Source organism: Pinus tabuliformis, chromosome 7 (genome assembly GCF_031772625.1).
Source record: "Pinus tabuliformis cultivar Carrire ecotype Pingquan chromosome 7, CPIR1, whole genome shotgun sequence".
In the NCBI taxonomy this organism is placed as follows: Eukaryota; Viridiplantae; Streptophyta; class Pinopsida; order Pinales; family Pinaceae; genus Pinus; species Pinus tabuliformis.
Genome location: NC_142293.1, coordinates 755602093 through 755624368, shown reverse-complemented (window position 1 = coordinate 755624368; position 22276 = coordinate 755602093). Strand labels below are relative to the sequence as shown.

The following is a 22276-nucleotide window of genomic DNA, read 5'->3' as shown; positions in this document are numbered from 1 at the left end:
TGTTTCTTGTTGTTGGTTTCCCCAGTGGTGGGGAAACAATGGAATTTTCAACTCTTGTTCAATCTGTTAAACTTAATTTTGTTCGTTTTTTACTCTATGCTTCACTGTTTTTGTTATGGTTTCCAAGATGGCAACCCAAAAGAAGAAATACTACTTTAGCATGAAGATTTTCACAGTCATTAACTTGATGTTGATGAAAGCTTCTGGTAAATTGTGTGTTGTATTTGTTGACATGTTTGATGTTTCAAGTGAACTCTACCCATCATTAGGGACAGAAACCAAATTGATGGTGGGAAGAGCGCTAGACCAATATAAATAGAGGATAGAGTTGGAATATATCCGTTAGTGTAGGGGAATGATGAGACCGTTGATATTATTAAATAATGGTTTAATTATTAATTATTTAAGTAATTAAGGAAATAGGGAATTAAAATATCAAATAAAAGAGTTAGAATTGAATTCAAATTAATTTAAATGGGTAGATTAATTAAATTAGACAAATATGGAAAACAAAAATCCCCTCACATGCAATTCACTATGGAACTTGAAGATAACTATTCCCTCCCCTTTCTTGATGTCCTTGTCTCTTGCCTCCCTCATGGTTCCCATACTCACCAAGTTTATGGGAAGAAGGTACCTTCATGGCACCTCCCAAAGTCAAAAGCATGCCACTTTTAACGTGAAGTCCCAAAAAAAATTGATTGAATTTTTTTTTCATGCCACTTTTACTTAGACAAAAACACTTTTGTTATACTACTGGCACGGTTTCCCTTGTGCAATATTGATGTGCATAACAAGACAATCTTATGCTATATTTTGTAATCTCATATAATACAAATCACCTATCCAATCTCGAAAAAAAAAACCAAGCCAAACCAAATCTCCAAAATTTTAGAAGTTGAAATAAAATAAAAATAAATAATGTATATGTGTATATATTAGAATAGTGTTAAAAATAATATAGCATATATTATAAATATTAAAATGAATATTAACATCTATAAGTTTATCCTTGTAATTAGATTTAAATCATTATAAATTTGATTGGATTTTTTGTTAAAGTTAATGGAGAAATGTATTCAAGGAGAAAGTCAGTTCATTAGTTACGTGTGAGACTTAGATTAGGAATTTGTTCCTATTTCCTAAGTGGTTGTTCTAACCTCCCTATTTGCTCGTAAACTATATATTCTTGATTGTTAATGAGAAGTGTGTAGAGCGTTCAGCCAAAGGCAGTCTCAAAGTGAAGCCCTCGCCTGAGAGCTGCTTAGTTTATTGAATATATTATTTGTCTTCAGTTTTTAACATGGTATCAGAGCTTCAGGGTTGAGTGAGTCAAAGCGAGAGTGCTTTGGTGACTGAGAGTCCCCGGTAGCTGTAGTGTGGCCCTTAGTGGCGGGTCTGTTCTTGGTGGCGGAGAAAGTTTGGAGAAAATTTGTTTTTTTTCTCTGCTTGATCAGCGCTCATTTTGGCTCAAGAAACGCACTTTTAGGTGTTGATCAGTGCCCTTACTGGGGAGAAACATACGCTTTTAGGTCGTTCCTTTAAGCAATTTCTCTCAGCGTGGGCCATCAACGTGGAATTTAAGGGAGAAAACGCGTTGCTCTGTCCACGTGGAGTTTGAACCGTGAGTTTTGACCGGATTTGAGCTCGGTGTGTTGCGTGGGTCGGAAATTGAGTGGATCTGCAGCAATGGGATCCGAAGGTGCTAAGTAAATCTACTGCTAGATGGGTTGCGACTGAGTTGATCTCTGATTTGCTAGTGTGTTGCGTGATCCGTGGAGATTGTTGGCAAATCTGTTGTCTGTTGGTGGATCTGCGGTTTCTTTTTGAAATCGTGGAGTAGCAGGGGTGGAGATCTTTGCAGTGAATCATGGGCAAGGTCGGTTGACCTGAGAGCAGCGGATCTGGGGCAATGGAGGCGTGGTGTGGTTGCAGCAAATCTGGCGTGGTGTGGCTGCAGAGAATCTGGGACTTCTTGCGCACGACCCCATCTTGGAGTGGTCAGTGTGGATGCGTTGTTTAGCTAAGACCACACACAGCTGCCACATTGGTTAATTGAAGAAGACGTTGGGGCGAGGCAGAGTGAGGTGTTGTGTGAAGCAGTGGTGGATCGTCGATGTCGAATTTCACTATTGGTAGAGCTGCACCTCCACGTTCATCAATCTGTGACAACGATGTAAGTTTTACTGCGTGTGCTTTCCTTGTAGCCGCTGAGAGACAGTAACGAGACAGTGGAGGGCGACATGAGAGTCTTAACTAATTTGAAGGGTGTTGGCCGCTCTAATTGTTTTCACAATTCGAGCTCCACATAAATTGTCAACCCGAGAAGGTCTTTTTATTCCAAAGGTAATAACGCACTGGATATGCTCAATTTCAAAAGCAGTTCAATGTTGTAGTAAGAGAAAGTCACACACAACTGTTAAATTCAGCAATCTACTAATTCACAGTCTACTTAATTAAAGCTGAAGTAAATTAACTTATAGCAGACACGATTTCTCTGTTACAGCAAAGGGAAAATAAATGTATGGGAAAAGAAATCATTCAACTATAGCAGGAACAGGACCCTATTCCTTAGTGGGAACTTCAGCACCTGCTGCCTGGCACTAATCACACTGCAAAAGAAGTAACCTTAAGAGGTCAAGACCCTATTCCCAGGAACAGGAATCTTCAGCACTTGGCCTCTCGTTTCCAATCACACTGCAAGTAAAAGAAGGCAATCAATGGGAGCAAGACCCTATCTCTATGTACAGAGATCTTCAGCACATGCTCTCATCATCCACTCGTGCAATCAATACATGTAGCGCTAAGAAACAGAGCATCACAAACCATGTAACTAGTGTTTCAGCAACAGAATTAACTATAATGCAAAGAAATAAACAACTACAGAATAAAGGGGTGGATCTTGTGAGGAAGGCGGGCCCTTTCCTTCTCACAAGATTCCCCGAGAGAAAGAATTAAACGAGAATGCTCAAAACAGGTCTTTATTCATCTGTCAAGAAAACTGGTACATACAAGAAGGAGACTAGCTCCTGTTCACACAATGCTGTTCTCAAAAATACAATTCGCTCCCCTCTAATGATGATGTCTCCTCTTTTTAAAGAGGAGACATCATTTACAAATTTACACAAGAGCGGATATCTTGATTCTGTTCAAAACAAAACTACTCTGTTCTTCTTTGAAAAGAGTTACTGTTACAACAGTCATGCTATCTTTACAATAATTCCGGTAACCATATCCTCGGCTTGCTGCTATTATCCACAAAAAGTTCTTCAGAATCGCAAATTACGCAAAACGGAATTTGCGTGCTGTGTCGGCTGTTTCAGCAGCTGAGTTAACTGTTTCAGCATCGGGACCAGCTATTTCAGCAACGGGACCAGCTGTTTCAGCAACGGGACCAGCTGTTTCAGCAACGGGACCAGCTGTTTCAGCAAGTAGTTGGCTGTTCCCGCAACTTAGTCAGCTGTTTCAGCTACAGCCGCTCGTTCTCATCAAGGCATATAACTTTATCTGCGATCTTCAACTTTATGTTAGCAACAATGCACTTCAATAGTTGATAAAATATAAGAGTATTATGGAATTAAATGTAAAACAGATTAACCATATAATAAAGAGAAGGTTTCCATATACCTTAGGATATAGTGAATGAAAAAGACATTGAAGCTCATAGTTTTGAGGGCAAAATGATATCAAAATATATAACAAAATGGTACATATTGGAGTCCTAACATCCCCCCCAGCTAAAAATGTTGCATGTCCTCAGGCAACCCCTTCGTCTGAATCAGAGTCTGAGTACTGGGACTGGCAATGCAGATTACTCAAGCAGTAGCTGGAGAAAGTGGCATCTGTAGGAGCTCGAAATCCGCTGTTGGTCTGCAACTGTTGCCATGCCGAGGCTTCCTCTTCGTCAGTCAACAAGTAATGATTTTGATATTTTTCAGAAGGCAGCCATAAGCTTGGAAAACGGAAATGATACCCAATCCAGTTGACTCCACAATGCTGAATGCAATCAATATACTTAGGGACTCTATACAATGCAGCATGAAAATTGAGAGGGTTAAAAGGATGATAGTCCTGTCTTTCCTTATCTGAATGTTGCCAAAAGAGATCATTGGCCTTTAGTGCAGCAGGACCCTTCATTCGAATATGCTCTTGACACTTGAAAAGGATTGAAGCCTGTAATTGCTCTATGTGCTCGCTCATACCTGGCTTCTGCAAGAACTCATAGTACTGTGCTATAAACATGGCTGGGCTTGCCGGCTCTGGCCTAATCCACAGGAGTTTATTCTCCTCATTATGACTGCTTGTATTGAATGCAGTCTGCCAAGTGAGCTGATTAGACAAAAATGAAGAAAATGCCCTAATTTGTATGTCCCCTGCAATTGGAATAAGATTAATTCTTCTTTCTTCAGGCATGGCTTCATTATGAAGGTAGAGTTCGCACAGCAGATGCTGGTCGCTTTCAGGGGCCTCCTTGAAGGTCTCAACAAACTTTTCTGAAGTCAATACTTCATGTGGTCTACCATGTGCTAATGATTTAATTTGAAAATAAGCTAGTCGTTCAGCAAGAAAAAGAGCATAATTTACAGAAGGTTTGCGTGTGACCATCAACTTCCTTACCAATGAAAACATCAGGGCTATCCGTTCCTTAGACTGTCTGGCTTCCTTCTTATATTCCCTGTGCTCTTGCAGTAATTGCTCCAAGTTCTCCCAGTTAGTGTATACAAAGTTTTGCCATTGCAACTTATGCTGTTGTAATACTATATCCTGTTTCTCAGCATGTTCCTTCTTCCATCTGTTGAATTGTTCCAATGGGTCCCATAGCCGAGTCTGTGTCTTTTTAACAGAAGTAGTAGGCTTAGGCACTATTCCCTCTGTCTGTATGGCTGCCTCAGAGGAAATGCATTGAGGCATTATTTCTTCTGTTGGGATACTTGCACCAGTAGTGTGCTGAGGCAGTGTCTCTTCTGCCGAAACAGCTGTTTCAGTAGTAGTATGCTCTGGCGATGTTTCCTCAGCTGGAATATCTGAATCAATAATCATGTGCTCTGGCAATGTTTCTTCTGCTGGAATATCTGAATCAATAGTCATATGCTCTGGCAATGTTTCTTCTGCTGGAATGTCTGAATCAATAGTCATATGCTCTGGCAATGTTTCTTCTGCTGGAATGTCTGAATCAATAGTGGTGTGCTCTGGCAGTGTTTCTTCTGCCGGGATTGCTGCATCAGTCCCCAAGGGATGAGATATCTCTTGTTCGATTTCTTCTTCTTCTTCTTGCATCACAGGAGGTCCTACTGGCTCTTGTGGAGCAGTGGGGCATTCCTCTTGTGTTCCCTCTGTCATAATTGTCTCAGGGAGTGAAATTTCAACTACTTTATAGCCTGCATTCTGATAAATTGTGCCACACTCCTTGCACATATATTCTATACATGTCTCCCTGTTCTGCATTGAGGCTACTTGTGCTAATGTATGGAGATTGAGTTCTTTTTCAAAAGCCTCTCGAGCCATGGCTAACTCAGCTTTGTAGGCTTCTATTTCAGACTTCAGGAACTCATTTTCCTGCAGTAGAGATGCCATCGTATGTGGGCCTTGTATGCTAGTTGTTTCTGCTGGAATATTTTGCTGGTGCACAGTGGTAGCTGGTTGTTGCACCACAATGGGTGCCTCTTGTGTTTCATCCATCGTGCCAGGAATGGATTCTTGTTCTTCAGAAACTAGTTCTGATACCACAGTAAATAGTCCTCGTGCTCTGTCAGGAATGAATCCTTGTTCCTCAGCTACTAGTTCTGATACCACGGTGAGTGGTGCTTGTATTTCCCCTATGAATTCTTGCTTCTCAGTGACTAATGCTGGTACCACAGTGGGTGGTTCTTGTGTTTCATCCACCGGGTTAGGAATGGAATCTTGTGTTCCGGTTTCCAGTTCTGGTACCACAGTGGGTGGTTCTTGTGTTTCATCCACCGGGTTAGGAATGGATTCCTGCACTTCAATCTCCAATTCTGGTATTTCCATCTCGAGCTCTGGTATTTCAGTCTCTAGTTCTGGCATTTCAGTCTCTAGTTCTGTCATTTCAATCTCTGGGCATTTCCCACTATCATCTTGCTTGTTGTGTTCCTGTGCCTCAGTGACTGGTTCTTGTGGAACAGTCACTGGGCATTCTTCAGTATTGATCTGCTCTGTGAATTCTTCTGCCTCAGTGACTAGCTCTTGTGGAACAGTCACTGGGCATTCTCCACTAACAACCTGCTCTGTAAATTCCTCTGCCTCAGTGACTGGTTCTTGTGGGACAGTCACTTGGCATTTTTCAATATCAACCTGCTCTGTAAATTCTGCTGCCTCAGTGACTGGTTCTTGTGGAACAGTCACTGGGCATTTCCCGTTATCAACCTGCTTGGTGTATTCTTCTTCCTCAGTGACTGGTTCTTGTGTTACAGTCGCTGGGCAAGTGACTGGTTCTTGTGGAGCAGTCACTTCTTGATCCATAACCATTGTCGTATTATCCCGAGGTACTGATTTTTGTGGGACAGTGTCTTCGGACGAAGCCGGCTGAGGAGTTCGGGATGGGGATAAGGGTTTCAATACAATAGTGGCAGGGTTAGGGAAAATGGAGGTAAATTCTGCCTCAACAGTCTTTGTCCTCTTTCTTTTTGGTAGGAAGGTAGCAAAATCGCTGCCTTTCCTTTTTCTCAAATGGGAGTGCTTTTTCTTCAGGACAGGGTTTTGCGGAGAGATAGGAATTTTGGATGTGGACCTTGTCCGCGGTCTAGAACTTGTGACTGTTGGGGTTTTCCTTTTTTTCTTAATGGGTGAAGAAGGGGGTGTTGGAGAATCATCACTAGGGACAGGAATAGTAGAGGGTGTTAGCTCTGCTAACTGTGGCGAGCTCGGGGTTGGGTTGACGGGAGAATTCAGGGTTTCCTCCTGTTGTTCTTCATGAGGATTTTCAGACAATTGGGACGTTTTCTCCTGTTGAGGAGTTTCGGGTGGGGCTTGCAAAGGGGCTTCAGGTGGTTGGGGAATTTGTGGTGGGGCTTCAGGTGGTTGGGGAATTTCTGGTGAGGCTTGCAGAGGAGCTTCAGGTGGGGCCTGCAAAGGAATTTCAGGTAGGGCCTGCAGAGGGGGATTTTGCTGAGCAAAACCCCTCTGTATTAACAGCTGACATAAGCGATGATGGGTAAGGGATGTCATGGGAGATTTGGCTTGCTTACAGTAATACGACATATTTTTAATACAACCAAGCAGGTAATAGGGGATATTAACCAATCTTCCATTTCTCAAATGATTCAGCAGAACAAAGTCGTGATTGTACACTACCTGATAACGCCCTTCGCATGTGAGGTAGTGTTTGACGAATTCTGCCACTGATGGCCATGGTTGAGGAAGTGAATGCAGACTGACCCCGCGGCCTCTAGGTTCCACTTGCTCGTCCGGGCGCAAAAAGTCTTGTTGCGCATTAAGAACGACCGTCTTCCTGCTGAACCAGCGAATGCCCTCAGCTGGCAACCCTGATACCTGAACTATGTCATCCTCTGTCACTGAGATTCGAACCCCTCGGACCACTGAGAAATTGCCTTCAAAGTTCTGTGCGAATTCTAATACGTCCTCTGCGTTAAAATCTCCCAACCTTTCGAAATATGCTGTCCACCCTGCTCGTTGGAAGATCTGATATGCTTCAGGAAAGAGCTGTAGAAGACTTATGGAGCCGGGCTCATTTCTAATGGCCGCCTTTCCCATGGCTAAAGCTCTGAGTTTTTCCGCAGAAGCACAATTCAGTACTCTCAGACCCTGATCAGACTTAGTAGTTGCAACAATGGCTGCATAGTCTAAATGACGGCAAAAATGGGTATGATAGCCGGCGGCAGGTTGGTGCATGCGAAATAATCATTCCATTTTTGGAATTCCCCCCTCCTACGTATGGTATGATAGTGATTGGACGCGGGGAGATATGCAATCATTTATGACATGAAATCTTCTCTTTTAATATGTTTTAACCGAATTACATTAAAACCATATACCTCATACTTTACCTTTAATTAATAACTCGAAGTGTTGGTTGCAATAGCCTTGAATGATCATAGAAGGGTCTGTGTAATTGATTCTGGTATATTGCAAGTAATTTTTCACCAAAAGGATCTGAAATATGGTCATGAAGGACCCGAAAGCTTATATGTCGTCAAAGAGAGATGCTGCTTTGATAAAATCAAGTTGCTGAGACTGATGTTTGAGCAACTGACAACGAACGATACATTGCTGAAGCAGGTGTTTCATCAATCGGGGGAAATTGATAATGTATTGCTGAAACAGGTGTTTCAGCAATGGGTAGAATCAATGGTATGTTGCGGAAACAGGTATTTCAGCAACGGAAAAAGTTGGTGTTATGTTGCTGAAACAGGAGTTTTAGCAATGGGAAAAATTGGTGTTGCGTTGCTGAAACAGGTGTTTCAGCAACGGGAAAAATTGGTGTTACGTTGCTAAAACAGGTGTTTCAGCCACGGGAAAAATCAGGAAATTGTGATAACTGACTTAGGTCTGTGAATGATAAGGGTTTATTTCAACAGTAAGGGATGGGTAACGCAGACTGAAAGAAGATATTTCGGGAGTGGTGGGAATGATTGGGGAAGAGGATAAAATGATGGGCGGAAGCTTCTTGATTTAAAGCTTCAGATCTTCTCATGATGAATCAGTCCTCCTTATTGCCTTTCCAGAATCTGCAAAATTCAATTGTAACATGCCAATCCTTGACAGGGATTATTAGTGCTAAATCTAATCTACTACTAAAAATATAGTGCAGAAAATTAAGTGCTGTGAGGAGCAGAAGACTCCCCTGGAAAAAGATAATGAATATCAGTCATGCAAGCAGTCTTGAAATCTTCTCTAGAAACAGGGCGCTCATATAAACGGAGCCTATGGCCATTGACTAGTAGAGGTGTTTTAGCATCATCAATTGTTACAAGTCTTACCGTTCCATTTGGAAAGACATCTTCTACTTCATATGGTCCAAGCCAACGTGTGCGTAGCTTTCCCTGAAAATTTTCAAACCGTGAATCATACAGCAAGGCCCAATTACCTTTTTGGAACTGCTTGTGTTTGATAATTTTGTCATGCCATTTCATCCTTTGTTGCTGAATCATGTTTGTTTGGTGAATGGCATCCAATCTCTTTTCATCCAACTCCAAAAGTTGCTGCAATCTAGCTGTCTGCACATCATTCAAATCAAGATTAACAGCTAAGGCAGTCTTTAAAGTTTTAATTTCAAATTCCACAGGAAAAATAGCATTTTTACCATAAACCAATTCATAGGGAGAAAAACCGGTAGTGTTTCTCCAAGTAGTCCTGTAAGCCCATAATGCCTCAGGGAGCCTTTGGGACCAATCCTTTCGGTTGTCCTTCACTGTTTTAGTTAGAATGGCCTCTAAAACTTTGTTTGTGCTTTCCACCTGCCCATTGGCCTGGGGGTGGTATGGTGTAGTCATTCTATGTTGAATATGATATTTGTGAAGAGTAGATTTAAAACCATGAGAATTGAATGGAGGTCCTCCATCAGTAACTAGCTCTCTGGGGATTCCAAATCTAGTGAAAATATCTTCAAACAAGAAGGACAAAACAGCCTCTTCATTGGCTCTAATAAGTGCTTTGGCTTCCACCCACTTAGTCATATAGTCTGTGCAGACTAATATATAGGTTCTTTGATTGGATGGAGGGTTAATGGGTCCTATGAAGTCCAAGGCCCATCTTTCAAATGGTTCAGAAACTACCTGGGGGTTTAGTGGCATTTGGTCTCTATGATTGGGTTGACCCATTCTCTGGCAACTATCACAAGCCCTTACATACTTCTTTGCATCCTTGAATAGTGAGGGCCAATAGTAACCCATCCTCAGAATTTTATGCGCTGTTCTTTTATCAGCAAAATGGCCTCCATAAGGGCCATCATGACAAGCTTTCAGTATGTCATACACTTCATCTTCTCTAATGCATCTTCGAATCTCCTGATCAAGCCCAGTATAAAAGAGACATCCGCTGATCCAGCTATACCTGGCACTTTGTTGAACAATTCTTCTTTTTTCCCTATATGACAGGTGTGCTGGTAGTTTTCCTGCAACCAAGTAGTTAGCAATATCTGCATACCATGGAGAATGAGCAGAAACTGCAAACAAATATTCGTCAGGAAAACTATCATCTACTGGAATATCATTATCAGTTTTTAACCGTGAAAGAAAATCAGCCACCACATTTTCTTTACCAGGCCGATCTATAATTGTAATATCAAATTCCTGCAATAGTAATAGCCATCTGGTAACTCTAGCATTTGTAACAGATTTGTTCATTAAGTATTTAATAGCTGAATGATCAGTGTGCACAAACGTAGGATAACCAGTAATATAGTGTCTGAATTTATTAATGGCATAGATTACTGCAAGGAACTCTTTCTCGGTAACTGTATAGTTAAGCTCAGCAGAGGTCATGTTCTTACTGATAAAGTATATAGCATAAGGAAGATGATTTTCCTCTTGTCCCAGGACTGCTCCAATAGCACTGTCTGAAGCATCAGAGGATATGTGAAATGGAAGATTCCAGTCAGGCCCCCTCAAAATAGGAGCAGTAGACAGCTGATGCTTCAATTCTTCAAAAGCTTTTTGACAAGAGCTAGTCCACTTGAATTCAGCATTTTTCATAAGCAATACAAACAATGGAGAAGCTATTTTAGAGAAATCTTTAATAAATCTCCTATAATAACCAGCATGTCCTAAAAAACTTCTCACATCAGTTTGAGTTTTAGGAACAGAAAGATTCTGAATGACTAATATTTTAGATGGATCTACCTGAATACCTAGAGATGAAATAAAATGTCCAAGCACTATTCCCTCACTCATCATCATGTGGCATTTTTCGGTGCTTAAGGAAAGGTGGGCTTGAATACATCTTTTTAGCACTTTCTCAAGGTTTTGTAATCCCTCTTCAAAAGAAACACCATAGGGGGTAAAATCATCCATAAATATTTCCATACAGTCATTCAGCATATCTGAGAAAATTCCTATAACAGCTCTTTGAAAAGTTGCTGGTGCATTGCATAATCCAAATGGGAGAACTCTATAGGCGAAAGTTCCCCAAGGACTGGTGAAAGTGGTCTTGTCTTGATCCTGGGGTGCAATTTTTATCTGATTATAACCACTGAATCCATCTAGAAAAGAGAAGAATTTCTTCCCTGCAAGACTGTCCAACACCTGATCAATGAAAGGTAAGGGAAAGTGATCCTTTTGGGTAGCTTTGTTTAAAGCCCTATAGTCAACACATACCCTCCATTTCCCGTTTTTCTTAGGAACAATTACTAACGGGGAAACCCATTCACTGTCAGATATGGGGTATATAAACCCTGCATTAAGCAATTTTTGAAGTTCTTCTTTAACAATTTCTCGTAAATTAGGATTCATCCGTCTTTGGGGTTGACAAACAGGTCGGCATCCTTCTTTAATGTAAATTCTATGAGTACATAATTCAGAAGAAATACCTTTCATGTCTGTGTAATCCCAGGCAAATGCCCCCTTATATTTGTGTAATAACTTCATTAGCTGCTCTGTTTCAGTGTCTGTTAAATCAGGATTTATGTTTAATGTCTTACCGGGTTCAATTTCAACCGTTACGCTCTTAGATGGGATCGTGTTTAAAGTTTGAGCTGAATCTTCAGGTTCAATCTTTTCTTGTATATCAGTTTCAAAAATTGCAGTTAATTGATTGTGTGTTTCAGCAATGACAGAAGAAGGTTCACAAATAAAGTTATTAATTATTTCATCTTCTGTATTGTCTTTAAGAGCTAAAGCTTGTCCTATAGTTAGAATTGGCTGAACAGCATTATCATCATAATCCATCCATATAGAATCTTCATTATTAACTACTGGCGTAGCGTGAGGATAAAGAGTTAACTGCTTTGTTTCATAACCATTAGAAATTGTCATTGAACCAGATCTACAACTTATAAATGCATCAGCTGTGGCCAACCATGGCCTTCCTAGAATTAAGGGATGTCCCCCCAGCTTTGTTTTAGTTTGCAATACAACAAAATCAGCTGGATATTTCCAGGATTCAACTGATATGAGCAGGTCTTCAACAACCCCTTCTGGCTTAATTGTGGAACGGTCAGCTAACTCTAGAATGGTGGGTGTATCTCTGATTGTGTTATTCAGCTGTAACAATTGTGAAGTTTCCAGAGTCATTATATTAATTGCTGCACCTAAATCTACCAAAACTCGGGGGATTACTGCTTTACCTATTTGAACTGTAACAGTAGGATGGCCAGGATCACCATATTTTACAGGAGGGGTTTTTCCGGACATTAATGCAGACAAGTCTCCCATCACATGTACTGTAAGGGGATCCTTGGTTTTCCTACCAGGTTTCTTCACACAAATATCCCTTAATGTTTTGGCATAAATTGGTACATCTTTTAATGCTTGTAAAAGTGGAATCTTAATATACAAATTTTGCAATTCCCCCATAAAATTAAAAGCAGGTGTTTCGGCTGTTTTGGTTAAAACCAAACGCTCGGGGAATGGAGGTTCAGTTAATTCAGCATTTTTGTTAGACGGTGGTTGAGCTTCTTTTTGCTTTTCGGTTTCATTTTTATCTGAATCAGTTACATCATCAATAATAGGCTCTACTACTCTTCCAGATCTCAAGTGAATATCATTACATTGCATAGTAGGGGATATAGACTGATTCTGAATTTCAATAACTTGCACAGCTTTATTGTTGGGGTTAGGATTTGGTTGCGCAGGTAGTTGGGGTCTCATTTGGTTGTTTGGTGGGGCATTTGATGGCAGAGAGAGTGATTGTTGGAATTGAGGCATCTGATTTGGGTATGATTGATTATTCCAACTTGGGTTCCAAGGATTGAAAGGAGGTGGTTGCTGTGGAGGCCAAGGAGTCCACATGGAAGGATCAACAAAGGGAGGGTTTTGCATTTGCATGGGTGGGAAACTCATTTGATTGAAAAGTGGATATTGCATTTGGTTGAAGGGGGGGTAGCCTGTTTGGCCAAAAGCAGAATAATTGTTCCAACGATTAAATGGCATACCAGAATTCGTACCTTGCCCTTTAGGTTGCCACTGTCTTCTTTGAGTTAGAAGGTAGACTGCTTCAGCTTCTTCCTCTGTTGGCTGCATCGCTGCTTTTATCCCCGGTAGAGATGGACATTGTTCTGTCTCATGATCTTTCTCACAAAGGGTGCAAACTGGTGCTTTATCTCTTGGGCACTCCCTTAGTGGATGTTTATCTCTACATTTCGGGCAGTAAACAGCCAGAGTTGCTTCTGCCTCAGCCTGCTTCTTCTTAACCTGCAAAGTGTCAATCTGCGAAGCAAAAGAACTTAGCATTTCGGTTTTAAATTCTTCAAGCAAATTACCTATCTCTGCTCTTGTTGCTCCTCCATTGGCTGATTTCTGTACCCTTGAATAGGTGGAATCTCTTATTCTGTTTCTTGCAGCTCCCCTAGAACATCTTTTAGCAAGTTCACAAATCTCATCATATGATTCTTTAGATATATCTCCCTTAGCAAGCATATTTAACATGTTTAAACAATCATCCCTTAACCCTCTAAGTAATATTGTTTTGCGAATTTCCTTACTTATATCTGGATGATCGGATCTCTGTATGTTGTATTGCAATCTTTCGATGTAGTCCTCCAAGCTTTCGTCCGATTTTTGTGCCATATTGAATAATTCATCCTTCTTCTCTCTCGTCCGGCAGTAGTCCTGATATTTAAGCAGAAATTTTTGTTTCATTTGCTCCCATGTTGTGATTACCTGGCTTCCAAGGCTCATGAACCATCTCAAGGCATTCCCTTTTAAGGTGGCTGGAAACAGTTTCAACTTTTGAGCATTAGTAACATAATCATAGCTTCTGCATAAAATATCAAATTCAAAAAGGAACTCATCAGGATCCTCAGTAGATAAACCATGAAAGTTAGGTAGGGCAGACAATGGGATATTTTTCATTGTTCCTGCAGGCAGATCACTGATGGGAAATCCCAAGGTAGAAAGAGAATTTTCATCCCTTCTCTCTTCTTCAGGACCTGTACGTCCTCCTCCAAAGAGGAAATTTTCATTGTTGTCTTCCATTGTTGGTCCTCCTACTGCACTTTCTCGATCGTCAGAATCCTCTATTGGTTCTTCAATATTTCCTACTGGTCGTCCAGCGCTTTCTACTATCTCCTCGATGTATTCTTCTATTCTGCTACTTTCCTCTGATTCTTCAGCGCTGACTGCTGGTTCTTCTGTATTTTCAGGACCCACAACTTCTTCTGTATTTTCAGGACCCACGACTTCTTCTGTTCTGTAATCCGACTGAGGGGAACGCTGAAATTTTGACTTCCGAGAACTCAATCTTTGTGATGATTCAGCTTTTGATACAATCTCGTCAATAAACGTTTTTCGTCCTCCCCAGCCCTTGCCACCTGCGCGGTTATTTTTCTTCTGGTTTCCTCGTCCTCTCATACAATCTGCACATTAGGACAAATAGATAAATGCTTTTTGAAATCTATAATTACCTTCCCCGGCAACGGCGCCAAAATGTTGGCCGCTCTAATTGTTTTCACAATTCGAGCTCCACATAAATTGTCAACCCGAGAAGGTCTTTTTATTCCAAAGGTAATAACGCACTGGATATGCTCAATTTCAAAAGCAGTTCAATGTTGTAGTAAGAGAAAGTCACACACAACTGTTAAATTCAGCAATCTACTAATTCACAGTCTACTTAATTAAAGCTGAAGTAAATTAACTTATAGCAGACACGATTTCTCTGTTACAGCAAAGGGAAAATAAATGTATGGGAAAAGAAATCATTCAACTATAGCAGGAACAGGACCCTATTCCTTAGTGGGAACTTCAGCACCTGCTGCCTGGCACTAATCACACTGCAAAAGAAGTAACCTTAAGAGGTCAAGACCCTATTCCCAGGAACAGGAATCTTCAGCACTTGGCCTCTCGTTTCCAATCACACTGCAAGTAAAAGAAGGCAATCAATGGGAGCAAGACCCTATCTCTATGTACAGAGATCTTCAGCACATGCTCTCATCATCCACTCGTGCAATCAATACATGTAGCGCTAAGAAACAGAGCATCACAAACCATGTAACTAGTGTTTCAGCAACAGAATTAACTATAATGCAAAGAAATAAACAACTACAGAATAAAGGGGTGGATCTTGTGAGGAAGGCGGGCCCTTTCCTTCTCACAAGATTCCCCGAGAGAAAGAATTAAACGAGAATGCTCAAAACAGGTCTTTATTCATCTGTCAAGAAAACTGGTACATACAAGAAGGAGACTAGCTCCTGTTCACACAATGCTGTTCTCAAAAATACAATTTGCTCCCCTCTAATGATGATGTCTCCTCTTTTTAAAGAGGAGACATCATTTACAAATTTACACAAGAGCGGATATCTTGATTCTGTTCAAAACAAAACTACTCTGTTCTTCTTTGAAAAGAGTTACTGTTACAACAGTCATGCTATCTTTACAATAATTTCGGTAACCATATCCTCGGCTTGCTGCTATTATCCACAAAAAGTTCTTCAGAATCGCAAATTACGCAAAACGGAATTTGCGTGCTGTGTCGGCTGTTTCAGCAGCTGAGTTAACTGTTTCAGCATCGGGACCAGCTATTTCAGCAACGGGACCAGCTGTTTCAGCAAGTAGTTGGCTGTTCCCGCAACTTAGTCAGCTGTTTCAGCTACAGCCGCTCGTTCTCATCAAGGCATATAACTTTATCTGCGATCTTCAACTTTATGTTAGCAACAATGCACTTCAATAGTTGATAAAATATAAGAGTATTATGGAATTAAATGTAAAACAGATTAACCATATAATAAAGAGAAGGTTTCCATATACCTTAGGATATAGTGAATGAAAAAGACATTGAAGCTCATAGTTTTGAGGGCAAAATGATATCAAAATATATAACAAAATGGTACATATTGGAGTCCTAACAAAGGGCCATAGCGGAGCGTTCAAAAGGGACAACGTCTTGGCATGAAGTTCATCAAACGAAGTTGTCAACCTCCAACGGGTCGATGGTGGTTCCCTCGTCCCCATTGTCTCGCTTCAAGGCCGAAGTGGTGCCTTGTTCGGTGGCAGCTTGAACCCCTCTACATGATGGTGCAACAAGGCCAAAGTGCGTGAACGCTCCACGCCGATAGTGAGTCGTGAAGACTCTACAGACGACGGTGTAGTTGACACTTCAAAGTCCTGTGTACGTAATTTCTAAGTCAATTTCATGAAGCTGCGTGTAATTTTGATGAAGTTGCGTGCTAGGTGGGAGGTGTTGTGCCAACATTTAAAGGTTGATCGTTTGGAGACCGTCTTCTTTTTGAAGGGTATTGTTTTTTGTGATCGTTGATTTTTTGATCAAAGAATATTTTTTGAGAGGTCATTTTGGGGCGCATTCAAAAAGGGGGTACATTTTTTAAAGAAAGTTATGGGGTTGCATTTTAGAAAAGAGGGAGAGGGATTGTTTTATATTTTTTAATAGAGGTCACCCATATATATATATATATATATATATATATATATATATATATATATATATGAGAGATCCCTTCTCTGGATCTAGAGATAGATCCATTTTTTTAATCAATTGCTGGAGGACAAAGTTTCCTTTGAGGTAGACCTGTCAAGATGAATAACCAGATGGTAGAGGCATATCTGAACGAGAGCAATAAGCTCGACGGATCCAATTACTCTAATTGGAAATTTAAGTTGCAGACCCTGTTGGAGGGGCAAAATGCATGGACGATTGCAAGCGGTGATGAGTTGAAGCCAACCCTAGCTACAGGCGGAACAACAGCAACAATCCAGGACTGGGAAAAGAGGGAGAACAAAGCAAAAGTGTTGTTAAAATTGTCAGTGAAAGACTGTATTATCCCTCACATCCGTGAATGTAAATCAGCAAACGACATCTGGAAAACCCTCAAGGACCTGTACGAGATCAAAACACAAATCACCTGTTGTTTTTGAAAAGAAAGATTCTCTCCATTAAAATGGAGGAGAATGAATCAGTGGTTGTGTTCATCTCTCGAATCAAGGAGCTCAGAGATAAGTTGGGTGACATAGGAGAGATAGTGTCAAACACTGATCTCGTCACGATCACCATGAATGGTATGACTGATGACTATTAGATGTTTATCACAGGCTTGAATGCGAGAGAGAAAGCCCCCAATTTCGAAGAATTGACAGGAATCCTGATGCAAGAGGAAGAGAGGTGGATGACTCTGAAACCCAAAGTTCAGATCTTGCTCTAATGGTGAAGAAGAAGCCCCTTCAAAGGGAAGGCAAATGCAGGACAGAAAGGCAGAAGTACACCACAAAGAAAACCACCTCAAGGTATGTCCTCAAACAGAAGTGATTCAGGACCCAAATGTTTTTATTGTGGTAGAGTTGGTCACATAGCTAAAAACTGCCAGAAGAAGAAGTTTGATGAAGGTCGCCATAGACATAAGAAGCATGCAAGGCACTTTGTTGATGAAGATCAGAATCAGAATCTCATATTGTTTGTATCTGATTCTGCGTTCTCTACTGAGGATGATGAAGCAGAAACTTGGTTTGTGGACTCAGGAGCTTCCACTCACATGACAGGTAACAAACATTGGTTTGAGAATTTTAAAGAAACCAACAGTGGTGCAAATATCTACCTTGGTGATGATAGAGGGTACCAAATCAAAGGGTATGGTAATGTTCCTATCATTTTGCCTAATGGAAATATTAGACATATTCAAAATGTAATGTATGTACCTGGAATCAAAAAGAATCTAATCTTTGTTTCTATGATAATAGATCATAACCTTAAGGTAGAGTTTTTTAAGTCTTATTGTGTTATTAAAGATCTGTTGGATCGTATGAAGCCAATTGCATCAGGTATTCGAGTGGGAGGATTGTATAAGTTGAATGTAAGAAGCGCACCACACCAAGCCTTGACCTCATCAGTTATGATTGCAGAAGACTTATGGCATCAAAGATTCAGTCATATCAATTTCAATGACCTGCTGCTACTTCAGAAACGAGGTATGGTTAATGGTCTTCCTGTTTTAAAGAATGTTCATGTTGATTGTGAAGCATGTGCTCTTGGGAAGATGCATAGAGATGAGTTTCCTACAAATGTAGATAGAAAGAAGAGAGATATACTAGAGCTTGTGCACACTAATTTGTGTGGGTCGATGCAAACGAGGTCATTAGGAGGTGCCTATTATTTCCTATTATTTGTTGATGATTGCACGAGATTTACTTGGGTATATTTTCTCAGAAAGAAGAGTCATACTTTTGAATATTTTAAAGAGTTCAGAAGCATGATTGAAAAACAGACAGGAAAATTCATCAAAATTCTCCGCTCAGATCAAGGGGGAGAATACAAGAAGGGTGGTTTCATCAAATATTGCAAGGACCATGGGATAGTTCAGCAGTTCACAGTACCCCACACTCAACAAAACGGGGTTGCAGAGAGGAAGAACAGAACCCTTGTGGAGTGTGCTCGAAGCATGTTAAAAGGTAAGAACCTGTCTAATGGCTTTTGGGCAGAAGCAATAAATACTGCAGTATATTTGAAGAATAGGAGTCCAACAAAAAGCCTTGATTTTAAAACTCCATTTGAAGCTTTATTAGGTTTTAAGTATGCACTTAACCATTTAAGAGTTTTTTGGCTCCAAAGCTTTTGCTCATGTTCCAAAAGAGGATAGGAAGAAACTGGATTCAAAGGCCATTAAATGCATTTTTGTTGGGTACTGCACAGAGTTTAAAGCTTATAAATTGTTTAATCCCTCTACTCATAAAGTGTTTGCAAGTAGAGATGTAGTATTCCATGAGCAGGTTGATGATGGAAACCATGATAGAAGCAATGAAGAATGGCACATGCCTTTACTGGTGGAAGATGGAAGTGATGAAAGGGACAATGATGAGCAGCAATAGAAAAAAGGAATATGTGGATGGTACAAATGCAGGTAGCAGGCCAAGTCCACCAAGGGATGATCAGAATAGATTTAAAGCCAATCCGCCACTCAGGAGATCAGGTAGGAAAATTCAGTTGCCAGCAAGATATAGGGATCATGCTCTTATAACTAGTATGTTAAATGTTATTGAACCCTCTAATTATAAAGAAGCAAGTCAATATAGTGAATGGAGGGCAGCCATGGAAGAGGAATATGAGTCAATACTTAAAAACAAAACTTGGGATCTAGTTGAACTACCTGAAGGCAAACAACCCATATGTTGCAAATGGTTATACAAGCCTAAATTTAAAGTAGATGGGAGACAAATATAAAGCTAGGCTGTTTGCAAAGGGGTAATCGCAAAAAGAAAGCATAGGCTGTGAGGAAACCTTCGCCCCTGTAGCTAAATTAAACACAATTAGAATGTTAATTTATTTAGCTACCAAACATCATTGGATGATACACCAGTTAGATGTGAAATATGCATTCTTAAATGGGGAATTAAAGAAAGATGTGTATTTAATGCAACCTGGAGGGTTTGTTAAACAGGGGGAGGAACATTTAGCCTGTAGATTGAAGAAAGCATTGTATGGACTAAAACAAGCACCCAGGTTGGGGTATGATAAAATTGATTCATTTTTCCTACAACATAGTTATAAAAGAAGCAAGAATGATCCTAATTTTCATACCGTGTTTGATGAAAAGGGGCAAATTGTTTTGATTTCTTTATATGTATATGTTCTTATCATTACAGGAAATTTTGATGAACTCATTAAAGAAATCAAAGAGCAAATGTCACAAATTTTTGAGATGAAAGACCTCGGAGAGTTACACTATTGTTTGGGTCTTGAAGTCTGGAGGGATCCTGGCCAGACATTTCTGTCTCAAGAAATGTATGTCAGAAGTTTATTGAAAAAGTTCATAATGGATTAGTGCAAAGCAGCATCAATGCCTTTACAGCAGAATACCAAACTTCAGAATAATGATCATTCTAAGGAGGTTGATGCAACACTTTATAGACCGCTGGTTGGGAGACTAATTTACTTGATTACAACTAGGTCGCAATTGGCTTTTGCAATCAGTGTATTGAGCCAATTCATGTCAAATCCTCTTGAGAATCATTGGGTTGTAGCAAAAGGCGTCTTAAGATATCTTCAAGGAACCTTAGACTTTGGTATTAAATATATTGATTCAGTTGATGTCAGATTGACAGGTTTCTCAGACTCAGATTGGGCCAGAATTCTAGATGATCGACGATCCATAACAGGTCATGCATTCAGCATTGGGTCTGAGGTCATTGCATGGAGCAGCAAGAAGCAGAACATTGTATCCTTGTCGTCAGCAGAAGCAGAGTATCAAGCAATGGGCGCAACAACATGTGAGGCATTTTGGTTGAGAAGACTTATCCAGGATGCCGGAGGAACAAAAATATGCAACTGTTATCAAATGTGATAACCAGAGCTCAATCAAACTTGCAAAGAATCCAGTGTTTCATAAAAACACAAAGCATATTATTACACAATTTCACTTTGTTAGGGAGAAGGTTCAGTGAAAGGAAATCCATATTGAATATTGTAATACTTGTGACAATATTACAGTTATTTTTACTAAGCCTCTTGGAAGAATTAAATTTGAGTTATTTATGGAGATGTTAGGAGTGATAGTGAACCCTTTCTCCATTAAGGAGGAGTGTTAAAGTTAATGGAGAAATGTATTCTAAGAGAGTCTGTTCATTAGTTACGTGTGAGACTTAGATTAGGAATTTGTTCCTCTTTTCTAGGTAGTTGTTCTAACCTCCCTATTTGCTCGTAAACTATATATTATTGATTGTTAATGAAAAGTGTGTAGAGTGTTCTGCCTCCAAGTGAAGCCCTCACCTTACTCAATTTATTGAACATATTATTTGTCTTCAATTTTTAACAATGAGAGTAAGCATGTATACATATATGTGCAAAGTTGAAGAGAATAATACACCTCACTTCTTTTAATATAATATAATATTTATAAATATAATTCATATATTTTCACATAAATACTTGGAAAAAAAACCATTAAATGATGTTAACGACCATTCTTTTCTTAAAGCATGTCAAAGACCACACCCTATAGTGGTTAAGGTCCTAATGCAAGGCTACACCTGCACATACCCACAGTATGCATGAAACACATAAAAATAACTGTCCCAGATGTATAACTCCCTAAAGAGTCAAATCTTCAATCCCTAAATGGTTAAGCCCTTTATAACAGTTCCTTGTTATTGGAACTCAATCACCCCGCCGAATCCTCTGTCGAGACTTAAATCCACATCGCAACCCAAAATTCACATATATAATACCTTTTCCCCCTTAAAACATTGGTTCATATGTATAAATCACACAAACCACGTATCAGCGCTTAATTCCCTTTTAACCCAACTACAAAGGAAATCCCGCAAAAACATTGTTTCCGCCTCTTGGTACGACCTCCGCACAGGACCCGAGGTTGTACCCCATCGCTGATCACAATCGGCCCTACCGCGGGTCTTTAGCACAATTATATATACCTCACATTCCTCCGACTCCGATCTCCGCAATTTACAAGGAATTACAAAGAAATCCTCCCACAACATGTAGGCCGAATCTCAAATAATATTCACCTGCCCAGATAACATATCGGGTCCGCCTTAAGTCGCCACTCTCCGATAGGCCCAAACTTTGCTTGGCCCGATCGCCGATCTCCGATTTATCAGTGATCGCTATATTGGCGTCCCGATAACTTGTCCATCGGCCCTCCTATCCTGCGATAAGCGATCAGTCCTCCGTTGTTCGATCAACTCTGATCCAACGGTCAACATTACGTCGCACTATCGCAATCAGCGTTTGCAAAGGGTTAAGACCCGATCTATCCACGAAGACTTCTGCCGATGTGATCAATCTCGACCATTGATCCTTTAGATCTAACGGTTGCTGAGTCTTCTCGCGACTGTTTCCTTTAGTCTTGATTTCGCTTATCTTCAATGAACTCTGCGTTAAAAACGATTCCCAGCCAATTTATGTCTTCAATGATGATTTCTTATATAATTACTCCAGGAAAGCTTTAAATAATTGACTGAGTATAAAAACGCTCAAACGCTGCTAAGGAACCAAGATTAATCAAGCTATTTCAATACAGCTATTCGTAATCGCATACATAAAACATAGAAGAAGGCTTAGGTTCTTCCAGACATACACACAGAGAAAAGTAAAGGATCCCATACAAATGGCCTATTAACACATGTACTGAAATATTTATTCCATATAACACTATATTTAGAGTCTCGCCTCTGGCTTGACTACG

The 22276-nt window shown here is 40.2% G+C and overlaps 1 protein-coding gene and 1 pseudogene across 1 annotated transcript in view; one reads left to right on the top strand and one right to left on the bottom strand.

Annotated features, from left to right (window-relative positions):
• LOC149249721 (putative polygalacturonase At1g80170) overlaps window positions 1–22276 on the bottom strand; it is a 116214-nt gene that overhangs the window by 77824 nt on the left and 16114 nt on the right. The window lies entirely within an intron of this gene.
• LOC149249722 (secreted RxLR effector protein 161 pseudogene) lies at window positions 19910–20413 on the top strand (annotated as a pseudogene).